This window comes from Balaenoptera musculus, chromosome 1 (assembly GCF_009873245.2).
Source record: "Balaenoptera musculus isolate JJ_BM4_2016_0621 chromosome 1, mBalMus1.pri.v3, whole genome shotgun sequence".
Lineage (NCBI taxonomy): Eukaryota > Metazoa > Chordata > Mammalia > Artiodactyla > Balaenopteridae > Balaenoptera > Balaenoptera musculus.
This window is the reverse complement of record NC_045785.1, coordinates 58481911-58496146: the sequence shown is the minus strand read 5'-3', so window position 1 is coordinate 58496146 and position 14236 is coordinate 58481911. Positions and strand designations below refer to the sequence as shown.

At 45.3% G+C, this 14236-nt stretch overlaps 1 protein-coding gene across 1 annotated transcript in view; it reads left to right on the top strand.

Moving 5' to 3' along the window:
* GNG12 (G protein subunit gamma 12) overlaps positions 1 to 14236 on the top strand; it is a 126326-nt gene that overhangs the window by 47701 nt on the left and 64389 nt on the right. The window contains 1 exon segment of the mRNA XM_036861346.1: positions 1852 to 1904. The gene's annotated coding sequence lies outside the window, so the exon portion shown is untranslated.

Below are 14236 nucleotides of genomic sequence, written 5' to 3'. Positions count from 1 at the left end.
GGAGACTGGGCTAAGGAGCTTGGACTTAATCCTACCACCCTAGAGGAAGCCACTGAAGGATTTTCAGCAGGTGCAGGGGTCGCCTTGGGAGACTGGGAGGCAGCACCCCCAGTGGCCTCAGCCCACGGCCTGTTGATTCTAAATGATGTCCCTCACCAGCCTCCTTCCCTATCATTTGGGCAGGAAATTCATGTGTGTGGATTTGATTTTGCTCATTGGGTATGATTTCTTTGGGGGGGGGGGCACAGATTAATAAAGTGAAAGGATGTGTTTATGTAATTCCTTTCTACTCCCTACCCCTACTAAGACAGATACAGAGATGTCTAGCTTACAGACTCATTTGAGAATCAGATGAAAGTGATAGACTCTTCCCTCAGAAAAATCACAAAGACACGATTTTCCAAAGACCCCACCTTAACCTCTCCCTGCACCCCCATCTTGGTCATCCAGACAGGCCCCCTAGACACAGTACAGTCTTTTTGACCCCAGCCTTGCCTGTGGTTTTTGTGTTCCCACCCCAAATTATTTTAAATTTAATTTGCTAGTACATCCCATCAGTCCTGCATCTGCCATCAGTGCTATTATCTGACCGTGTATGATGGGAGCAACCTTGGATCACTTGACGGTTATAATTAAAACTGAAAGTAATTATGTTATTTTGACCCGTTCAAATGTAATTGAGAGTATAGTGGCTAAGGGCATGGGCTCTGGAGACCAGCTACGTAGATTAGAATCCCAGCTCTGTCAGTATCTTATAACCTTGAGTAATTACTTAACTTCTCTGTGCCTCAGTTTCCTCATTACAAAATGGGAATGATAATATACATACCTCGTGAAGTTATTGTGAGGGTTCATTAAGGTAACATGGGAGCTTGCCGAGAACACATAGCAAGTACTGTATAGTATTCGCTATTATTATGTTACTATTTCTGCTAAATGACATCATGGAATGGGGTAATTAATGATGAATTCCTAAGAGCAGGAAAATAGATAAACAAAATCTCCATGTGCATTTCACTCACTTTGGAGCCTTGCCAGTACCTGAAGGCCAAGGATAGATGCCCTAGGCCCGTGCTGTCCGATACGGGAGCCACTAGCTGCTGTGGCTGTTGACTACTTGGACTGCTGCTAGCCCGAGTTGAAATGTACTGGGTCTTGAAGATTTAGTATGACCAAAAAAATGCAAAATGTCTCATTAATCATTTTTTATATTGGTTGCATGTTGAAATGATAATATTCTGAGTAAATTCAGTTAAATAAATATTAAAATTGTCATCTGTTTCTTTTTGCTTTTTTAATGTGGCCACTAGAAAATTTAAAGTTATATATGTGGCTTGTGTTATATTTCTGTTGAACAGCAGGGCTTTAGGCTCACCATTATCAATAAAATAAAAAGGTGTGGTTATCTGTGATCAGGTGATCGCTATAGGAAAGCCTGGTACACTCCTCCTATTGCCCTTCAAGTTATACCGGACCATCCGTTTTTCAGTCGGTTCCATAAAGGGAGTCATGGCTTGGTGCTAGCAGAAGGGAGTGGAGGGACCAAAGCAGGAGCAACAACCCGGGAGGCTCCCGCTGACTTGGAGGGGTTTGGACGAAAACACTACCATTTATAGTTATACTGGCCTCAGACTTTGAACACTCCCTGAAGGAGATGAGAGAATGCTCTCTGTTCAGGAAGTTGAAATATGTAGGCAAAAAACTCTCCCTATTCCATCAGGAGCCAGAAAAAGCTTTGCTAATCTTTAACGAAAAGAATAAATACTCAATGTGATGGCAGTCACTGGGATCGAAGGCACACCCTTTCCAAATGTGATTTACTTACGGAATGCTTGTTTCATTCTATTTCAGATTCATTCCATCACCTAAAACCTGGTAACGGTGGGCCACACAGAGTCTCACGGGTAAGTGATCTTTCATTTTTAAAACAAAGTGACCGTTTGACATTACTTTTGAAATGATATTCACACTTCTAAGTTAGATGCATCCCTACTAGTACCATGATTAGATGTCTATTTATTTACATTTTTTTTTTCCTCTGAAATGATTTACGATGTGTCCATGCCTTAAAAAAACAGATCAATCCATGTTCTTTTGCTAAGAACATGATCAGGGAAAAGATCTATGATTACATGCCAAATACTATTAAAATAAAAACTTTTTTTGTGATGAAACTATTTCCAGGCCCCTGTTGATAGTCTGCTTGTTTCAAACAGTATCCAAAACAACAAAGTGATACTTCAGCCAAGGAATTCAGACAGTTCCTTGCAGTGTGTTGTAATGAAGATTGGCTCATAGCTGTAACATTAGCTTTCTTATTGCCCTATTTTTTCTCTCGTCTCTCTTTAAACCTAAATGTGACTGTCATGAGATAACAGTTCTGTAGTGGTAGAAAACTTCCTTTAGAGCTGGGAAGGTAATGTACTTCTTAAGTGAAAAAGCTTCTGAGGCTTCAGGTGGCACCACTCCCTGATATGTGGCGATAATGTTATTTGCATTGTGTATCAGTTAGCTTTTGCTGTATAACAAACCTCTTCAAAATTTACTGACTCAAAATAGCAATCATTTCTTTATCCCATAATTCTGTCGGTTGGCGATTTGGGCTGGGCCTAGGTGTGTGATTCTTTTGGTTTCAGCTAGGACCATTCACGTGTCTTCAATCAGCTGCAGGTCCAGGTCACCTGGCTGTCCACTGGAGTGATGACAATGACTAAGACATGTGTCTCACTGTCCTGCAGGCTACCCTGAGCTTGTGCACATGGCATTTGGGCAGGGTACCAAGAGACACAGCAGATGCGTCTTGAGGCCAAGGCTCAGAACTGCCACAAGATTGCTTCCACCACATTCTGTTGGCTAAAAGAAGCTATGTGGCTAGTGTAGATTCAAGAGGTACAGGAATAGATTCTACCTCTTGGTGAGACGAGCTGCGGAATCACATTGCAGGGAGGATGGTTACAGAGAGGGGAAGATTTGCGGCCATTTTCACAATCCACCCTACAGTGTTTATGGGTCTCACGAAAACAGCTGTGATGGAATGAAAAGCGCCTGGAGAGGGAGAAGGCTCAGGTCACGCTCCCATCTCATAGCCCGTCCCCTCGGCCCGTTCTGATTGATAGACCCTGGGATCCTGGTCTTGCTGTCTGCCGCCTGGCATCCCGGTCAGTTCAGCAGCATCCTGGGTGGTCTTGCCAATACCAGCTTTCCACTCTCAGCCTCGCTTCATGGTACGCAGCACCGCCACACCAGTCATCCTTCAGTTCAACTTTCAGGAGGTTCCTCCTTTGCTCAGAAACTGTCAGTGCCCCCGTGTCATCCACCACACCAGCCTAGACTTCTCTCTGGCTTCTCGGACCCAGCCCTTCCATTATCTGGCCCAGTCCTCTCTTGTTCAGCTCCTGCTATTCCTTTTCTTCTAGCCAGACTAGCCTGTTTACCATTTCTCCTGAGGACACCTCATGCGGCTCACCCCTTCTCTGGTTGGAAATCCTTCCCATTCTGCAGGGCCCGGTAGAATCTTCCCTTCTCTGTAACGTGGCCTTCCCTGCCTCTTCCCACCATCTGTGATCTTCTCTGCTCTGAATACTTCAAAGCCAAACACTGTCTTCTGTCATGCACTCTTCTTCACCTTCGCTAGTCTTACCTCCTCAGTAGCTTTGTCAGAAGGCTCCCTATGTCTCCCTTGCAGTACTCAGCACAGGGCCGAGAGGGCAGTGGGTACTTAGTCAGCCAGGACCCTGCACCTGGTCACCCGCCAGCAGCTCCTCAGGATCACACGAGGCACCTGTTGAAATACAAGTTCACAGTCCCTTCACTGGGCCGTCTGCGTTCATTAGGTGAACCCCGGGGATCTTGAAGCACTCAGGCGATTCTGATGTAATAGCTACACAGTTGGCAACCACTTGTTGAGGAAAGAACAAGAAATTTATATGAGACTGGGGTTTGAGTCCTGGCTCTGCTACTTCTTGGCTCTAGGACCTTATAAATGTGACCTTTCTGAGCTTCAGTATCCTCATCTGTAAAACGGAAATAATATTTAACGTGAGGATTGCCAAGAAGATAAAAAAGGATGATGTAAAAGGGAATGAAGTACTGATACATGTTACGACACGGATAAACCCTGAACATATTATGCTAAGTGAAGGAAGCCAGTTACAAATGTCCACATATAATATGATTCCATTCATATGGAAATGCAGAATAGGGGAATCTATGGAGACAAAAGTAGATTATTCATTGCTCAGGGCTGGGAGGTGAAAATGGGGGACATCGGGGGATAGCTAAAAGGTATAGGGTTTCTTTTTGGCGTGATGAAGACGTTCTAAAATTCATTCTGGCAATGGTTGCACAGTGCCTGTGAATGTACTGAAAACCACTGAATTGTACATGAAAATGGGTGAATTGTATGGTATATGAATTATATCTCAATGAAGTTGTTTAAAAAAAGAATAAAAAGAAGTGTTCCCTCCTCTTAAAAAAAAAAAAAAGGATGATGTATACGCAAGTGCTTTATAAACCATAGAATGTAATTAAAATACATTAATTGATTATGGATCTGTGGCTAGCCAGCGTTTCAAAAGGGGCAGTTACCTCTGTGGTGGTAGTCATGGTAGTGATAGAGGAATAGACAGTGAGTAATCCAGTGGTGGAAGGATTAATAATTACAGCAAGAGTAGTCATAATTAGTGTCTACTGTTTATTGAATGCCGACTGTATGCTGGGCACTGTGGTAACTGCTTCACATAGAATTATTTGAAATTTACAAGAAGATCCCCTTGTTCAGTTGCATCTGTATCATAATTACAGCCTATTCCACCATTAGTGATTTAGTCCTTTGATTTCTCCCTCTTCATTCCTGAGAGAAATAGTTGGTTAAGCTGCTATCAACCATTGACAGCTTACCAGTGTCAAGTACAAGGACCTGTAGAAGTGTGAGCTGCTTTGATTGGTGGGAGAAGTTGGGGAAGGGAGAGCAACCAACAGTACTAGGGAGAGAGTAGGTTTGGGACGTGCAGGAATGGACCAAAGGGCACCCAACTGCCTGAGGAAGGATGGAGTAGGGGGAGAGGTGTGCAGGAGGGCGGGAGGGGGTGGTCTGAGACATTTGCTGACGTGACAGTTCGGCCCAGGGCTGTTTCTGGTCTAAGGCCCACCACGTGCTCACCCTGCTCACTTGGAACTTCCCTATAACAGCTATCACAACAGGCAACATTTATAAAACTGTCCTCTATTCACTGTCTGATTTGTTGTACATTATTTTGATTGCTGTTGATCTAGTGTAGGTGCCTGTCTTCTTTCAAAGAGTTTTAAGGTGGCTTTTAAATACACATATATTAAGATTCAGACAAAGAAGGACGGAAGGAAATTTGTGGGGAAGGAAAAGTAAGGTGAAATCAGAGATAAGGATAGGCCCCCAGTTCTTAAGTGAAAGCCCGTACGCACACTAGCAGCCCCCAAGCAGTCAGTACTAGGAAAACATGCTCAGTTAGGAGTTCTTGGTGGCTAGAGGATAAAAACACGCTGGTTACTCAGAAGAAGCAAGGTGAATTGTGATTCTTTCGACACTTAGAGTCATTTCCCCCTGGGTGCTCATGAGGAGGATGCCACATAAGGCAGCGAACAACATCCCTATAGAAATGACTGATGAGGACCACCCTCCATGTAGACCAACGATGTGTGACACCTGAGTGCTGCCCAAGAAGAGCCTTCCAGCCCAGGTGTGCATTTCTCCGCTGGCCTTGCTTCACCCAAGTATAAAATGTAATATTTTCAGCTGTAATAACAAGTATATATATTCATCCCTCCTCCCTCCCCTGTGATGTGTGTCACAGACTGTCATGGCTCTTGATGCTGAGCCCAGACATTTGGCTACGGCCCAGACTTGGCACACGAGTTGAAATCTCCTTACCATCCCAGTTCTAAAAGAATAATAAACAACTTCTTGGGAAGTACTCAGTGAAAGTTATTTCTCCCAACTCCAAATCATGCTATGCCCTGACTCAGTCTGCAGAGTGGCTTTTTGCTGCACAGAATTTACACTGACCCTGTCCACTGTGACCTGTGTGGCCCACTTCGCTTGCTCCACGTGTATCTCTCCTTCTGTTTTGAGCCCTGTGGCTCTACGTCATTTTAGATACCAGAGTGTTCTGTACCTTTTGAGGGAACCAGGGCAGTTTGAGAAGCTCACTGGAATAAGATTAGGAGACTCCAAGGATGTATTGGATGGCAGCAAACTATAAACTGAGCTACTATTGTCCACTTACGCGATTTTCTTCTTCTAGTCGGTAACTTTAATAATTTTTGCAGGAGTAGTGTCTGATTGGTTGGCAGCACTGGTAAGATGAACCATCAGGAGAAGAGGGTGATATGAAAGTAATGTGCATAGGATGAAAAAAAAGTTAATTCAGTAAGGATCATTGTCAGAGAGGAGCCCAGAATTCCATAAGGACTGCCCATAAATGGGAATTTCCTTTTGGGCTTTGTTTTCATTTAGATCAGGTTTCTTAGTTAGAATTATTTTGGTTGCAAGTAACAGAAGTCCAACTTAAACTAGTGTCTTGACTCAATGACTAACATGTCCGTGTTGGCATGGACTTCAGGCATAGGTGTATCCAGGGGTTCCAAAAAACGTCAGGCCATTATCCTTCACTCTCTCCATCTCTTGATTCTGCTTAACTCTGTCAGCTTCATTCTCAGGCAGTCTCCCCCTCAGTACATTGCAGAGGTAGCCATCAGTGTTACATTTCCATCATCTTCACAGCTGTGGGTCTCAGAGAAAAGAGAGTGCCTCTTTTGTCATTGTTCTAACAATAGTACCAAGGAGGTCTGGCCCAGTTTGGATTCCTTGCCTGAATCAACCTGGCCAGAAGTAGGCAGTAGACAATAAGCAGTATCTGCTTGGCCAGGGCTTGTCCATGTGTTCCTTGACAGAGGATGAATCGTACCTGAAGCGCATGGCACAGGGTCCCTAGGAAAAAGGAGGAATTTTGTTACCAGAAGAAAGGAAAGAAAGAGCATGCCAAGCAATTAAAATTTCTAGGTACCAGAGTGCACTGATTTAGAAATTCTTAATTTGGGGTCCATTAAACTTGAAAGGTTTAAAATTAGATTCAGCTTCAGTTACATTGACTACCTATTCCAAGTTTAGTATCATGATCAAGACTAGCAACAGTGAGCATACTGAGAGGAGGAGTGTGGGTGAGCCCACTGTGGGGTCACGTAGGCAGCTTTTGGCCTGACGACCTCATGTCGTGTCCCCTGGATCTAGATTATTAACCTGAAGACGATGAATAGGCTTCAATGGATCTGTAATCCATTGAATGAATCAATGAATAGGCTTCTCTAATTATTTGCAAAATGCTGTGTATGTATTTTTTTTTACTGGAGAAAGGGATCATGCTTCCATGATTTTTTCATAGGACTCCCCAGTCCCCTACTGCTTAAGAGCAGACTTACTCAAATTGTTTTAGATTTGGCTAGCTTAATCTTATGTGTTCATTTCTTTTCTTGGCTGAACGAGTAGAGTTTAGCGTCCATGATAAACACAGCTCCTTATGGAACAGACACAGTGATGTCAGTGGCTGGGTATGTTGCATCAAATTGCATGTTGAGGGTTTTACGCATATATGTAAACTTTTCACAGTCGTAGTTGCCATTTACCTAATGCTTTTACTCTGGTGTTCACCCTGTGCTAAGTGCTTTATGTGCATTATCTGAACTATATATTTATACACGTGACTGTATTTCTTTGAACCTCAGGTTTGTTATGGTACCACCTGCTGGAACCAGCTCCTCCGGCTGCCTCTCTGGGAACACAGGACACAAAGTCTGGCTTTTCCCTCTTCCCTGTGTCCTCTTTTGTGGGTCCGCACTTCTCCACTCCCAACCCCCAGATGATAGAATCCTAGAACCCCAGAGTTGGAGGAGACTGCTGAGATCATGCAGTTCAGTGGTTTTCAAACTCGGCTCTCTGCTTTTCTAGCTCAGGGACTCCTTAGAGGGAAGGATGGAAAGATCCCAAGCCCCTATCCTGCTCTGGTCACCACTGGCTGCTGAAAACTACTCATCTGGGAGAAGAGAGTCCAGAGTTCGATGTCAGACTTGTGGTTGAGTCTGAGCTACTACTCTGCTCACCTCCCTGTGTGACTCTGGGAAAGTTGCCTTACCTCTCTGAGCCCAGTTTCCTTTTCTGTCAAAGGGGTGATAATACCTGCCTCACAGAGCTGTTGGGGGCCTGGATGAGGTCATGTCTGTAAAGTCCTCGTCCCAGTGCCTGGCACACAGGCACTGCTGCAAAGGTTAGCTGTGACTAGGACACTGCACGGCGCAGCTTGTGAGACATAATTAAGACACAGCTTTCTTCTTGTCTCTCACTGTGCCTTTAAAGTTGATTCACTGGGGTGTGTTTTTCCCCATTTCCTGATAAAAACTTGATCAGGCCTATGACGTTTCTGGTTACTCTTAGGTAACAAAAAGTCCTATGGCCCCTATAAGTGACACACACGCCGCATACTTTCTGGAAATTGGAAGTGCTCACTTTAGTCTATGAACGGTCAGTGTTTACTCCAAGAGAAGACTTCCCTCCATCTTGCCCACCATTCCAGGCCTGCCCAGGTGAGGCAGAGAGAGAGGAAAGTTCTTACCTGACCACTGTTGTCATGCCTGGCACTGGGTTCTCTGAGCCTGGCTGGTGGGTGAGTGGACTCTCTTTTGCTTTCCTGGCTGTTTCCACGGCTGTCCTGAGGACTCCCGCACCAGCACGTTCCACCAGGACCTCCCGGGATTTGGGCAGTGCCTCTCCTTCTGGTTGCTTCCATCCTCCAGCAACTTCTGGTTCCCATACAGATTCTCTCTTTGGGGTTCCCTCACCCTCAGTCTGAAGCCCCGGTGGGTAGAGCCTGTTTCAAAGAGACCAGAGCTGGCATTCCTGGTGCCCTTTAACCCCCCATCAGGGGAGGGGGCGAGCAGTCCCTTTCTTCTACTCTGTCACCTTATATTGCTTCAGCTCCCCTCCCACATTTTGGTCCCTCAAGCAGGTGTCACATACCAACCCCCAAACTCGAGGAGCCCTCCAGGTGCTGCCTTTGAAACTCTTGTCTCCAGGTTTGAGATGAAAAGCGGACTCCCACCACTCCACCCACCTCGGGGAGGCCAGGAATCAAAGCATTTCCGAGGACTCTGCCCCACAAAATCCTCCATCACTTTCCACTGTCCTGAACCTGTTTATATCCTCCTTATGGACCTTTGAGGCAGCTAGGTCAACTTCTTAGAAATTTCCATATAGTGTCTGGCCCCAGCTTTGGAATTTCCCATCTGTTGAATCGTGTTGCCACAATGGAAACTTCCACTTGAGCATCTTGTTATATTAACTGTTGGCCCAGTTCAAGGAACTCCTCTGTAACACCCTGAAAAGCGGTCCTTTAGCCTGTGCTTGAAAACTGCCCAGGCATGGCAAGCTCCCTCCCTCCCAAGAAGCATCCCATTCCGATTTTCAGATGCTTGGAGTTGTTGGAAAGATGCTGCTCCCATGAAGCCAAGCCTGAGTCCCCGTAACCTTCCCTTTGATGGGATCAGAAGTGTGCACGTGAGGCTCGTCCGAGAAAATCTGACTGGGCTGCAGGGATTCGAGTGGCAGCCAGGTTTGCACCAACACTCTGTTCTCTAAGACCACAGGGAAGCCTCTGACCTTGTCTCTGGGCCAGTTTTCTTTGCTGTCATGCCAACAGCACATAACCCCAACAGAAAGCTAGTATTGGGAAACTCTGTGCTCAAGCACCATTTCTCATGCTCATTACCCTAACATCCTTTCTCTTGATCTGAGAGCTGATTTGCCTTCCTTCATGGGGGCATCTGGATCAGGGGTCCATCCACAGTTGATGAACTCTCCAAAATCAAGCCTTGCCGAATGTGCCCTACTGCCCTCCAAAGACACCCCATCCCTGCTTTTTTGCAGTTTTTCTCATATGTTTAAGTGTCCTTTGGACTCAGCTGGTTGGTTTGCCTCCTCCCCAGCATTGTGAACTGGGCCTCTCTGCCAGGTGACCTTCTTTGTCATGTGCAAGTTGGGCCACTGTGACGGTGGATCCCACAACAAGTCGGTAACTCTGTGTTCATGTTCCCCACCCCATGGTGAAGGCAGCGTCTCAGATGAGCAAGCGACATGTGCTAGCAAGACGCTTGGGTCAGCTAAAGTTGAAGTCACTTTGGGGACAATGGCCTAAGAAAATACTAAATGCGTTTTGGGTCGTTCCATCATGGACTGGTTCCCCTGGCAAGTCTCAGCCTTATGTATCCAGATGTGAACCTGGTTTACATGCTAGTGTTACTTTTCATGCTGTCTACAAAGACGGTGAGATGCAGCTCCCTCCCTCTCTCCCCCGCCCCTATGCCCTCCCTCCTGCCCAGATGATGCTGGAGACAGAGGCCCGGAGGGCAGAATTCATCTCCCCTAGCACTGCTCACCTATCTTCTTCTCTTGGCCTGAAAGAATATAGTGATTTTTACTGGGCCATTCAAAAATCTCTATGTGAAATAGCTAACGGGCCGTTACTGAAAACAAACTTTCTATCAATATTTGTGTACGTTTTACAGTAGGGAGGTGGCATAGTATAAGCAGAGAGACTAGAGTTCAGACCATTCCTCAGCTGCTTGAGATGCTTTGGGCAGAGTGGTTTAGCATCTTTGTGCTTCAGTTTCCTCATCTGTTAAATGGGGATAATGACAGTTGCCTTGCAAGAGGGCTGTATTAAAGGAACCAATGAATGTAATGAATTCAGCACAGTGGCCTGTCACATAGTATATACTCAATAAATGGGCTATTATCATTGTTTGCATTTGACTGTTGTGATGATTTCTAAAAAACTTTTAAAGCCTTGAAAAAAGTGTCAATCCTCCAGCAATAGTTGAGCAAGTCACTTGCTCTTAAAGTCTCAAATTCACATTCATAAGTGGAGGATAATCCTGTACTGGGTTATTGAGAGGATTAAGTGAAATAATCTATTTGAAATGCTCAGCACAGGCCTGGCACATAGTAAGCACCCAAATAATGGTGGCCATTAAATAATATATTCCCATCACAATATTAGCTCCATTTTACAGATAAGAATTTGCAGGACACTTTTTTCCTTGTGATAAATGGCTTCATGAAGACACTTTTATATGTAAGAAGTTGTTCTCACTGTTTTGTTCAAGAAAGAAGAACATTTAGTAGCTGGTTTGCTTATAAATGCCAAACTGTAGCATATATGAAAGTAAGCTATATAACTAAACCAAATGGCTTTCCATTTTTTTAGGCTTCACCTCAATTCCTTGTTAAGTTTTGAGTAAGTGATTTTGCCACTAGATTAGGAGAGTTTATATATTATTTTTACAAGTCCCGTGGAAACATGCAAGCATAGCTATATTTAGCTAGATGCTCTAAATTCACATCAATTTATTTTGTGCTCTTGCAATAAAGATGCATGGTGGGCACCTTCCTGGCATCCAAGGAGGTCTTGGAGGGGGCCATGGAGGAGAAGACAGGGCCAGACTATAACAAGATGACCCAAACTGGAGATCGGGGCTTGGTCAGGAGGGTGGCGAGCTGGCCGGGGCGGAGCAAGGATTCCTGACAGGGAGGTTTTCTCCTCTCACAGGGCAACACCTGCACTCCATTGAGCAGTTCGTCCCTAGGGTCCTCTTGGAGCAGTGGGCAGTCCTGAGCAACAGAGCTCCTATCCCCTTGCTTCCTACTGACCAGGTGCCCGTGCCGCACCAAATACCAGGTTTGCGAAGAATGATGACGACATCATTATTTGTTGGGCTGATTCTGAAGTTTGTGTCACTCATGCCTGGACACCTTCGGTGAGGAATGATCCAGGTGAGCAGGAAACCTGTTCATAGGTTGGGTCTGACTTACTCACCCCTGCAGACAGACAGTTCAGCAGTAATCTTCCTTGATGTGGAAACTTGAAATGTGGCTGGGAAGCCAGAAAGAAGGGAGGGACGGGTAGGGGACCAAGCAGTGGGGCCACTTGAGTTGGTGGGTCAGCAAGTGTGTACGGAGCATCTGCCATGCGTGCGGGCAGGATGAAGAGGGAGCGGAACCGAACCTCCTGCCTTCTTCCTTGCCCAGCTCCGTAGCCCGCTTCCTGAGGCAGGGACTGAACCAACGCACGTGACCTTAGAGAAACCCCCCATTGCCATTTTGTGGATAAGGCTCACGAGAGCCCCCTGCCCGCCACACATGCTCAACTCCAGGGCCCACGAAGGAGCTGATGGCGGTTATGAAGTTTAAGCCTCAGGATCTCTCATTGGCAAGGACCCCTTCTGATGTCCTATAGCTCATTCCTAATTTTGCATTCTTTTTTTAAAGAGGCCCCCAAATTGTATAAGGCTCAGGAGCCACAAAAAACTGGATCTGTCCCCGGACCTGGGAGAACTAGCACACGCTCCGGGTCTTTCCCTCCACCCCATTTTGCCTTCACCAAGACGCTAAAACTCCAATTTGCTTCTGAACTCAGGAACAGGCTTTGGCCCTGTGTGTGTGTGTGTGTCCTCTGCTGCGGCTTGACCCAGCTAGACCTGAGTTCCCACCCAGAGCTCCTAACCCCGTGAGTGAGGGGGAGGGAGGCCCAGCCAAGAATTGCTGTCTGGGCTTCTTCCTGGCTACCAGACACCCTCCCCCGGGGTGGAAAGGTCCCACCGTTCCTGCAGGAAGGCAGGGCGGGTGCTCTCAGCCCTCCCGTGGCTTTGTGGTTGCTGGGAGGGAGGCCCTGCAAAGGAGCCGGGCAGGAGGGAGCCAGCCCTGTGCGAGGCATCAGCTGGCTAAAATAGGCCTGGTGGAAAATTCTCCTTTAAGAAAAAAAAAAAAAAAAAGTAATATCCTTGAAACTGTATCAGCTTTGGCAAAACCATAACTCTGATCTCAAGTTTTGGGAGAATGGGTCTGCCAACCTACAGGGCTGTGCCAATCACGTGTGCTGGCTTGCTGTCAGCCATAATCATGTCCCTTCCCTCTCATGCCTCACAGGGCTGGAGTGCTTTGCTAATCAGTCAGGATTAAATGTCCTGAGAAGAAGGGAAAGGAGGGGAAAGGCCCTTTTTGTCTGTGAATGTCTTTCTACCACTATGCAAAAGGATACCCAAGTTTGAAAATAATTTTCTCTTTCAGTCAAAGGCTGGCCAACTTCACCCCCTGGTGGAGAAGTAGAGAACTGTGTAAAATGAGCCATCAGGCATCATTGTCATGACTGATAATCTGGAAATTCTCAGCCTGTGATGAGTTAGGACAGGGAAAGGGGCTGGGTGTATAAGGTTTTTGGGTTTGGGGGTGGGTTTTTTGCCTTGAAACAGTTATTCTAAACTTAGGGTTAGATTTTTTTTTAATATCTGTAAAGAGTAAAATGGTTAAAATGCCACTAGGTTTAAGGCTCACACCTATTAAACTGCAGTGGACTTTTTTGCCAAAGCTCTGCCACCAGTGCTAGTTATGGCCAATCCTTACCAGTCTGTAGGCTTCTTTTACTCCTTGAGATTGTGGCAGAGACATAGAACCAACCAGAAAATAGGAATTTCAGCCACCAACTGGATATCTATTAGTGATCCTGACTTTCAGACTCCAGCTCACCACTGCCCACGTTGAAGTCTTTTGCTTTAGTGCTGCTAGTTTAAATTATTTGCCTTAGTTCATTTACACTTACTGCTCACAGCTTCCAGAAAGTCAGATTTGGGCTAACTAGGTGATAGCTATTTCACTACTATTTCCTACATATTTTTAAAAGGAAAATGCAAAACAGAAGGATAATGGTTGAAATATAAAAACCTTCCCATATATGTCATCTTCTGTTGAAATATGATTTTATCCTGACACCTTTATCAATCTTTTGTTAATTACTCAACTGCTTTTAATTACCAGAACTGACCTGATTGTTTAGCTTCTGTTGTGTCTTCAATAATAAGAGCCTTCCTAATAGAAATCTCATCTGCTATCTTTCATTCACCACGTGGTAGTCCCTGTCCCTGGTGAATGTTTATCATCTCCATTGTCCTGGATCCCCATCCCCCAAGTGGAGGATACAATCGTAGTGTTTATATTAGTAATGCTTTTAATAGTTTTTGTTTGTTTGTTTTTTTAACCTTTCTCTGCTCTCAGAAACCCTTAGGTGCACTTCAGATTTGAGAGCCTGGCATTGTAAGAGTCTGTTTGTTACTCATACATCAGATTAATTGCCTTGAGGCTGGCTGTTTTTCCTCAAAAGAA